Raw genomic sequence first — 11316 nt, forward strand, 5'->3', positions numbered from 1 at the left:
TTCACTAATTTAAATAATCAAAATCATAAAGTACTCCGATTAAATAGTATATCGCTCAATATAAACTATATTTAGTAAAAGAACTAATTATATATATAATTATATAAATTAATATAAATTATAATCAAAATTTCGTACTGATATTGCGGAACTGTGTATGTGTAATTGGGTTCTGTAAGTGTGTGAATGTGTGTGTATTAATGTGTGTGTGTGTGTTGAAATGAGGAGTAAAAAGGAGAGGCCCCACCGCCTCACTTCAAACTCTCTCTCTCTCCTCACTCATTGTGTATATATATATGTATATATATTATTTATATATAAAAAATATTATTATTATTGTATATATTCAATTGACCTTTTCTCAAAATACCAATGATGTCCTTTTCAATTTCCTTAATTAATATAATTTGCCCCAAATATTATAACAAACTTCAATTTAATCCGTTCAAGTTTTATTATATCCGAAATTCAATCTATAATTTATTTACTAATCAAATTTAAAGTTTTAATAATTACCAGTTAGTCTCTCAATTACGTGAAAAATTCTATGGACGTCACAATTTTTTTGTTTGCTTGTAAATGTGGATGATGTCCTAATTACAGGTCCATCAAAGCAAGTACTTACATAAATGAAGTAATACCTAGACAGACTTTTCACTGTTAAAGACTTTGGACTAGCAAGGTTCTTCCTTGGTCTGGAAATTGCAAGGTCTAATCAAGGGATTATAATCACTCAAACAATATATATAAGAGAAATTGTGACAAATGCAGGACTTATGCAGGCTAAAGCCACTTCAAACCCTCTGCCAATAGGTTTTAAACTCACAGTTTTTGAAGAAGAACAAATGTCAAATCCTGAATCCTATAGAAGCCTTCTGGCAGACTATTGTACTTAGGGTTCACTAAGCCTGATATTTGCTATAGTACTCAACAACTTAGCCAGTTCATGCAACATCCTTGCAAGGCACATAAGAACACAACACTTTTTCTTGTGAGATATCTTAAAGGGACTATGAACAGAGGATTGTGTTTTCCTTTAGAAGCATATTTCAATATCACTGCATTTTGTCATGCTGAATTGGCTACATTCAAGGGCACTAGAATGTCCTTGAGAGGTTATTGTGTGTTCCTTGGAGAAAGTTTGATATCATGGAAGACGAAGAAAGTGGCTCGCTCTAGTGCTGAAGCAAAATATCGAAGTATGGGATCAACTACTTGTGAGCTTATATGGATATACAACCTTCTTTTAGACTTACAGATTACAATACTTACTCCAATTCCATTCTTTTGCGACAACCAAGCAGCCCTTTACATTGTAGACAGTCTTGTCTTCCATGAGAGAACAAAATACCTTGAAATAGATTGTCATTTAGTACGAGATAAGTACAAAGAATGATTCCTTGCACTTAAACACATTCCAACCAAACATCAACCTTCTTATGTTTTTACCAAAGATTTATTGTACAATTCTTGAGAAGTTATTATGTTTATTGTACAATTGAAAAAGTTAAAACTTTTAACTAGTATAATGGTATTTTAATTAGAACATGTCTATATTTTATGTATCTAAATATTTTAGAGTGATTGTCATGAGTACTTGTATTCGGTGTGAATATGCTTTTGTATTTAATATTTTATGCAGTGTATTTCGTATTGAATCATTAGATTTTATGTTGAGATTTTTTGCATTAAAATGAGTTGATATTTCTGTAATTTGCATCGAATCATTAGATTTTAGGTTGAGATTTTCTACATTGAAACGTGTCGATATCTTTCATTTATGTTCATTGCGTAGTCTCCTTCAAAGATAATCGAAATTTTGGAGAAATTATCATTTTGAATTCTTACACACCATCTACCAAACAAAATTTCTACTATAAAATCCAACGTTGCCTCACTCTTTTCTCGTGCAATTTCTCCTTTGATCTCTTTTTCATCATCTTGCTCACTTACATTTCTTTCTTGCTCTGTTATTTTATATTAATATTGTTCATTTTATCTCTTTTTTATTTTAAATTTTTCTTGATGGTCGACAAAATTTGAGTGCTTCATAATTGATCACAATATTTGATTTTTTTAAAAAAAAATTTGGAGTTTATTTTTATTTTTCTTGGTATTTTTTCATACCCCTGAATAATTTCTTTGATTGATCTTAAGGATAAAGGAAGACAATTCTATGTTGATTAATCAAAATAAATTAATTGTTATTATTATGGATGAATCAAGGTCCAAGAAGGAGTGGAATTGCACTAAATCAGACGCCTATATCTCTTCTTGATGGTAAAATTATTGTTATAAATTTTTTCATGCAAGTGAAGATTCTGATGGTAATGTTTTTTTCTTTGAAAAAAGAATAAGGAAGTCTTAATTATCTATGATCGAATGTTATTATTCTATATCTCAATTTTTAGGGGCTGGTGTTGTAAATTTTAAATGTCAAATTGACCTGATTTTGTTTCTTAAACATCTTTTTAATTATTTGTACACATATTTATATGTTACCATGATATTAGTCTTGACCATAATTTTTATTTTAATTTAAAAATTACAATAGGAGAATTTTGCTTATTCCTAAAGTACAGCCCTATGTATCCAGTAACAAATTACTGTAATTCTCTGAGCTAGTCCAAAAAAAAAAAAAAAAGAGAAATTTAAAGAGTAAATTAATCCGCATACGCCTATAATAATATACAATATACGCACATGGTTACAAGCACATGGTTAACAAAATTTTCTTCTATTATTTTAATTGTATGATGTACTCGGTGATATATGCCTAGTTTGTTACTGGATACATTGGGCTGTTACGTTAGGAGTACGCAAATTTGGGCTAAATTTCACCACATCGACTAGAAAGTACATGCTAAGCTGCAAGCTTGTGGATGTCGATGGGGATTAAGGAAATTATCAATGAAATCACACAAATGCCCTTAAAACATTTACTACACGTTCAGGCCGAAGATCCGCGCACTCTCAATCGAGATCGGGTCCGACCTGCGACTCGGCCTAAAGGATCCATTGCCGAGGGCCGTTGATTTGCCTGATATCATACAAAGTAAGATCACAATACATGACACAATGCAAGGGAACCCCTTCAGATAGGCAAGGGGATCTATTCAAATATTATAAATGCAACTGTATAGTTCATTTATGGTAAGATATTTATTACACTAAAATCTATAATAAATACATTGAGATTCTATCTCAAACCCTTTTATTAACTTAAATATCGGAGGGTTTTAGTTGTAAACCTCTCAAGCCTAATGATTTGCTCTTTTCTTAGGTCCGAAAACCTTTTCGAGAACGCGAGGTAGCTGAGCAATTGGGATCAGATGCCAAAACTATAAAAATTATGAGGAGCATCAACTATAAGCTTCACTTGTCATTCGCCTCAAATGGGTTGCGCAAGGAACTCACGTTCGAGTGGGTGAGGGCACGACCTGTGGCGATTCAAGCCTGAGATTGCGCACCTCAAAGGGGTTTCTTTTGCTTTTTAACTGACAGTATAAGATTATTAGTCTTGCCTTTGTTAGAATCTTCATTGTTAACGATACTTTCTTAAGATAATTTTGTACTAAATTTTTTCCATTCTTTCGTTTCAGTTATGATAAGTAATATAGTTTTGTTAATTCTTTTTTTTTTTTGGGAGTTGGATTTAAGTTAAATATATGAGGACTATTTGTGAGATTTAGGACAATGATTACTAGGAGATGGAGTTTTTAATGTCAAGATTGGAGAAATTTCACTTATTTATTGGGTTAAATTCATTTTGACCCCTTTGATATATCATTATAAAATTTTTAGTATAAAAAATCACCCCTATATTTTTAATAAATAATCACACTGCCCCCTGGTCAATTTGAGTCTATTTTTTAGAAACAATGACTAAAATACTCCTTCTAATCAACCGATCAAACTAGGCCTATTAATATATAATTTTTTTAATTTATAATATATATAATTTATAACTATTAAAATATATTAATAATATATATAATTATAATTTATAAAAAAATTTAAAATAATAATTATAACCCCCACCCCCACTCCCCACCACTCACTGCCCGTCTAGGCGACGTAATCGCCCTCGATGGAGATGGGCGACGATCGCCGCCGACGCCGCTACTTTTTCTTTTTAACATATAAATTAATCTATAATTAAATTTAATTAAAATAATATTTTATTATATAAAGAATTATTATATAAAATAATATTTTATTATTAATAAATATATATAATATTATATATTAGATGTGGAGAAGGACAAAAATATCAAGAAACAAGCACTTTCATAGCAATTTTGCAGTCCCAATTTCTATAGGGAAGGAGCTTTTTAACTATATTTTATATCACACAGAGGTATTTGATACTTTAATTTTCATAGAAAAATTTTAAACATTCTTATTATTTAAGGAGGTCTCTGAATTTTTTCCCTTACTTATTCCACCAAAAAGTAGTCTTATTCCATATGAGATTGCGAGTTTCTCAAGACGTTCTCACCCATTGAGAGAGTTTTTATTGGAATGTAACTATTAATTCTTTTTTTTTAAAAAAAAAATGAATAATTTGACTATTATAAACATACGGAACGATAAAAAATTGTTTGAATATTTTTATCATTCACTAAATATATTAGCATATTGTTATAAGATTATAAGAGATATACAAAAATAGTTATTACTAAATTATTTATAAGCTATTAGCTAAATATCATAGTTATTTATAAATTTTAACATTATTAAAGTAGAAAAACAAAAGGATATGCACCATTATTTATTTTTTTATATCTAGTCTGACATAATAAATTTACCAAAAAGCATTTTAAACATATAATTAGTTTCATCCTCGCAAACACATTTACACAAAAAAATTATAATAACTAATCGATAATTATTAAACCAAAGCCTTAAGTAGAGTTCATAGTACTTACCAAAATAAATAAATTTTAACAATATACGAAAACAAAAAAAAAATAAATATATACATATATATATATGTACAATAGAAAAAAATAGACCTACAACAAAAGAATTTCATGAAAAATTCGTGGCAAAATAGATTTGTTCCGAACTTTTGCAACGGAATATTGTCCGTTGCTATAGGTACACTGCTATATAGCAACTAATTTTTCAGCCGTTGAAAATTTTTCCAACGATTTTTTATTCGTTGTAAATTTCTATTGCAAAACATTATTTTAAAGTTTGACTTTTCATATTTTGCAATGGTATATCAGTGGTAATGTTGATGATCATTTCGTTGCAAAATTAATTTTTATTTGCAACAGAAAAGTCGTTGTAATATTGCAAAACATTTTCGCACCAATAGTCCATTGCAAATATTTTAATATGAGCCATTGCAAAATAATCTTTGTTTACAATGACATTAGAATGGAAGTCGTTGCAATATTGAAATACATTTTTTGCATCAACATTCCATACAAATTTTGCAACAAAATATTTTTCTAAAATGCGTTGCAAAATCATTTTCATTTGCAATGGAAGTTACAATCCGTTGCAAATCTTTTTTCTTTGCAGCGACATTTGCAAGGTAATCATTGTAATTTTTTTCAAAATTTTTAAATTTAATATTTAATAATAAAATTATATTTTATTTGACTCTAATAATCTATAAATTCAAATATAATAAAATATTTAAGCAAAAATACATATAATAAAGATAACTCAATACAATCCACAAAATAAAGATAATTCAATACAATCCACAATCCACATAATTACAAAAGGGGATCAAATTCATTTTCACAATCTTCTGAAGGTGACTGGTTGGAATGGGATGACAAATTATTATCACCGAAACTATCTTTTCATTCGCTAGTATCTTCTTCTAACAAGGAAATAACTAGTAACCAATATGATATAATATTTAAAAATATTTTATTAACAATTCAATAATATAAATTATCTTACATGATATCCTCCAGAGTAATGACATTCAATGCTTAAAATATAAGGAGATTAAGGTAAAGATTGTAAAACATTACTATAAAATGATAATGAGTATGTTGAATTCATCAAAAAAAAAAAAAAAGAGATGAGTATGATGAATGTGTGATGTAAAACATACCTCAAAATCTTCGACTTCTACAAATAGGATTTTCATGTTGAATCATGTTTATGTCTCAGAGCTACAAATGGATTCGTTGCATTCTTTTTGTGCCATATTAATATTCATTTTTTAGCTATCTTACAAACGTCTTCACTTGTCATTACACCCCATAAGTCATCACTAACCAGAACAAGGCACTCGTCTTCTAAAACACGAGGCAAAAACACGACTTTGGGTTCTAATATGATCCACAACTTTAAGTATCTATCACTTGAGAAACATGCGCAAGAGCAAGAGCAGGGAAAACTTGAGTTCAAAGCATAACTTCATGAATAATTCTTGTAAGATTATATGTAAAAATATATGTGTGTAAATATGCCATAATGTTTTATAAAATTATGAGGGCCTTTCGTAATGTTGAGTGCAAAAATTTTCTATTGAGATGTACAAATAAATGGAGTTTTACAAAATTTCAACAAAACAATCATCATTTGCAAAATAAAAGTTAGCACTCCAATCTTTAAATTAACAAATGAATTAAAATAAAGTTGCAAAATATTGTAAAAAAAAGTTACTATAAAATAATAATGAGTATGCTAAAATAATTTCCTTGCATCCACACAAATGGGATTCAATAACATTCCCCCACCCCACCAAAAGAAAATTAAAAAAAAATGCAAAACAAAATATCATCACTATAATGCTTAAGCTAATAGGTGAATTAGAGTAAAAGTATAAAATACTCAAAAAAAATTATAACATGTAATCTAAAAACTACCTCAAATATAAGATTAACTTTTATTTATAGGATTTTCATGGAACAGGATTTTGATAAATGTATGTATAAAACTTTACGTCAACGTATATTCTTTTATTGCAGAGAATAACAAATTCTATTAAAAATACAACAGATAGCAACAGAATATAGACGTAATTGTAGAAACTCGACCGCGTGTACATTGTATACAACTCAAACGTGGCTTCTACAAATACTCCTTCAACTTAGTACATTTTAACACATTATCTCTGCTCCAAAGTTGCATGAGAAAGAAGAAAGTTGAATGATACTGGTAGTGGTAGACCATGAAATGTTTAGAACTTCATACCTATGATTCCGGCACAAAAAGAAGACAACAAATCCATTAGCAGATAGAGGCCAAGGAACCGATCCCAATGGCATGCTACTGAACGTAAAGAATCAATGGTCTTAACTTAAGGGCAGACCTATTTCACTGCTCCGACTTGTACTTTTTACACCTAAAACTACTGAAACATTCAATCAAATTACAGCATCTAAGTTGTGATGGTTCATTGCCAATAGTCTTAATATTTTCAAGACATAACCCCACCACCACCACGGCACAGCTTTTATTTTTCCAACAAAGCAAACAGGCTATACAAGTCTAATTATATATTCATCCAAATCTACTGATAACACAACATATAAATAAATCGAATTTACACAGAGTACAGTTGCGACTGTTCTTGGCAAAAACTCGTACACAGATGCAAAAAAGGACAAAATCATAACTCCTATACCAAGACTCGTGGAAAAGAAGCCAGAAAATAGAAAAAACAAACCTCTCTAGATTCCCTGTATGACGACGCCGCCGCTGCAATGCCATGCTTGCCTTCACCAGCGAAAAGAGAAAACTGCGTTGCTTTGTTTTTGCCAATGAGACAGAGAGAGAACTACTGAAACAAGAAGAAGAGTTTGTGTGAGAATGTGAAGGGCGTAGATTCGTTTTTAAATGGTGAAAAAACAACTGAAAACAGAGTTTGTCTATTGCGGAACTCTACAGCAGACGCTGACCCTGACCCAGGAGGAGTTGAAGACTCTGTACACGAGTTCAACAAATTAACAAGTGAAAAAATACTCCACTGCAGACGCTGACCCTGACCGAGGAGGAGTTGAAGACTCTGTACGCGTGTTCAAGAAATTAACAGGTGAAAAAATAACTGAAAACAGAGTTTGTCTATTGCGGAACTCTACTGCAGATGCTGACCCTGACCCCGGACCCGGAGGAGTTGAAGACTATGTACTCGTCTTATCAATATTTTATAGTTATAAAGCAATATGTAATTGTATATATGTATACACATAATCATCTCATGGGTAAAATTATTTTTTCAATTTGCATTCAAGAAGTATTTCTTTTTTTTTTTTTAAAAATTTGTGCTTGTGTTTTAGCTGATTTTACGTTTTCAAGACTCTTTCTGAATTAATTTTCAACAAAATAAATAAATAAAATTAGTATATTTTATTTTACTTAGTTTACTCTTATTTTCTTAATTTGTTGTACATGCAAACAGCGTCCTCCACTCGTTCTCGGTCAGCAGCTACTTCGAAGCCAAATTGGTGTTGTAACAAGGATAGCAAAACAGTTATTTTTGCGACCGTTTCAAAAAAATGTCTTTTAGCTTTTGATTTAAGAAAAAAAAAAAAAAAGGGTATTTTTGCAATATTTGGAATGTCAATTTCTACTTCTAAAATGACTAAAATAATATTTTTGGGGTACTTCTAGCTGCTTTGCCTTTTTTATAAATAAATCCAACTTTACTTTTGAATATGTTACTTCTATTATAATAATCTTAATTCAACTTTATCGTTTGTTATTTATTTTTAAAGTTGTATGTTTAAAACTGATATTGGAATTTTTAAAGAATTCAAATAATTTAATAATAATCAAATTTACACTTTCACATATTTAATATTTTTAATTTTTTGTACTTTATTTGCTATATCATTTAATTGTATTATTTCGCTCACATATTATTATTTGATTAATTAATAAAATATTTTTTTTGCAAGTATGCAAGTCTAGTTATTGTGTATAAATCAACAATTATATTACTTAGGACGAGTATTATAAAATTAAACATATTCTTTTTAAAACTAAATATAAAATACATCAATCAAAATAAAATTTATTATTTTTTGTGAAAAATAATAATTATTATTGACAAATAATAAATTAAATAATAAACAAAAAATAGTATCTTTTTTAATATATAGAAATAAAATAGTTTTAAATCAATTAAGTTTATTTTAGAAATATTTTTTCTTCAAACACTGTTCAATTTAGTTTTTATTTTTTTTTCCCCAAAAAACTACTCACTTTTTATTCTCTTATAATTTTTAACTTTTTTTGACAATAATTATTTTTTCAAAAGTAGAAGTTTGTGCAAACATGTCCACAATCCCACAAGAGAGAGAGAGAGAATCTAGAGAAGATATCCAAATAAAGGATAATTTTCATTTTGCACCCCGGTATTATTGTGTTTTTGCACAATACAGATAATAAATTATAAAAATGGCACTTTACACCATTTAGGTAGGGATTCTCACGGTGCGGTTTTTATTTCTTTTTTTAATTTATTTTTAAATTAAATTGTTATTGCTAATTTTATAAAATATTCTTTTAATTGTTACTATTAAAACCAAAATCAAAGGTGCAATTTTGTGCTGTTGCGGACAATTTGACGGTTTTAATATTTATAACAATAATAAAACGTTGAGACTAACAAAGTTCAATAAATGAAATAAGTGCTTGTATGTAGTAAACCAACATTATGCACCACAAACCACAAATTCTCTCTACAATTTTAAGTAGATTAAAATATAAGATCATATATATTAATCCGACAAAAGCCAATGATCGATTTTAGAGGGAATAGAGATAAAAAAGATAGAAAGACAGAACAAAGAAAGTAGTGAGAGAGAAAAGAGAGAAGAGGAAAAGGCGGAGAAAAAAAAAACAGGAAAAAAAATGAATCCAAATTGTGACAATCTTTAGATGGGCTTAAAATTTGAATTGGTTTAAAAAATTAAACGATAAGTCTAAATATAATTTTAAAAAAAATGAGCTTTGTAATGTGCATCATTGATAACATATGAATTTTTGAGATTATACAATTCGAATCTGAAATTCTTCTAAAAAAATTAATTATTTTATATATAATTAAAAAATAAATACATATTTAGCGGTGTGATCCGTTTTTTTTGTAACCTTTTTAAGTTCTAAATTGAAACTCAACCAATAATGCAGTGAGATTTTACTCTAAATTTAAAATTATAATTTGAAAAATAAATCATATAAAACAGTTGAATTGGATTTGATTCGAGTGATTTTAGGACTTTTTGACCACCCCTAATTTAAGGGTACAATTACTGGTGAGATGCATCCTCTGTTCTTTGCTCGTGAATTTTTTCTTTGAAAAAGTTTTGAAACTATACTTATATTTTTTTTAAAAAAATTTCGTTTATACTCGACCCTCTTCCATTATAATTTTGGATAAAAAATACCAACATTAACAAAAAAGAAAAATTATATAAGTCTTTTTTTTGCTTCTTATCTAACAATTATATATATATATATTTGTATTTGTAAAGGGATAAAACTAATATATATATATATACATGGAGTGATGCTAACATCATATATTTTTTTTCAAAACTATTACATAAAAATATTAAATGATGATAAAATTAAAAATTTATATAATTTCTTTTATTAACGTCAATATTTTTCATTCAAATTCTAACAAACGGAGGACAACTATAAACAATGAATTTTTTTTAAAACCTTTTTTAGAAAACAATATAATTTTGTATTTTCAAGGGAAATTTAATTGTATTTAATCCTATACATATATAGTTATATAATCGTGTGTATAGCACGAAGTCTACGCTAGTATGTATATAAATATACTTTAATGTTTTATAAAATTATGCGGGCCTTCCTTCCATATGATTAGAGCAAAAGAATAGTCTGATGGGTTGCGTCTATGTTAGCAATTCAATCCTAAGTAAGTCGGCTCTTAGAAGATACTCCAATGGTCCAAGGTTCAACATTTTCACAGTGCTGGGCTTGTCTTATAATCTTAATATATGGTATAGACCGAATACAACAAACCCATGACGGGAGACGATCCAAACAACATGGTCATAGACATAACCACCCACATAGACACAGTAGCTTAAGCAAACAAGAGCTATGTAGTCTGAGTATTTATTCATCCAAATGTACTGATAACGCAACATATATCGAAATTACATAGAATACAGTTGCCACGGTTCTTGGCAAGAATTCTTACACAGGTCATTATCCCACTTGTTTCTATGTCACATACCGGTAACTATTCTCTTACACACTTGAAGCCCATATGAAAAATGAATGGACTGGTTATGTAAAAATAAGAGTACAAAACTATATCAGAACCGGTCGACGGGGTCATTAAGATTTGAC

The 11316-nt window shown here is 28.8% G+C and overlaps 1 long non-coding RNA gene across 1 annotated transcript; it reads right to left on the minus strand.

Annotated features, from left to right (window-relative positions):
• LOC110011856 lies at positions 6918 to 7846 on the minus strand. Its single transcript, XR_002286916.1, has 2 exons — positions 7649 to 7846; positions 6918 to 7173 (listed from the first exon to the last, which is right to left on the minus strand). It is a non-coding gene; the product is annotated as an uncharacterized LOC110011856 (long non-coding RNA).

Source organism: Sesamum indicum, linkage group LG4 (genome assembly GCF_000512975.1).
Source record: "Sesamum indicum cultivar Zhongzhi No. 13 linkage group LG4, S_indicum_v1.0, whole genome shotgun sequence".
NCBI classification, from domain to species: Eukaryota; Viridiplantae; Streptophyta; class Magnoliopsida; order Lamiales; family Pedaliaceae; genus Sesamum; species Sesamum indicum.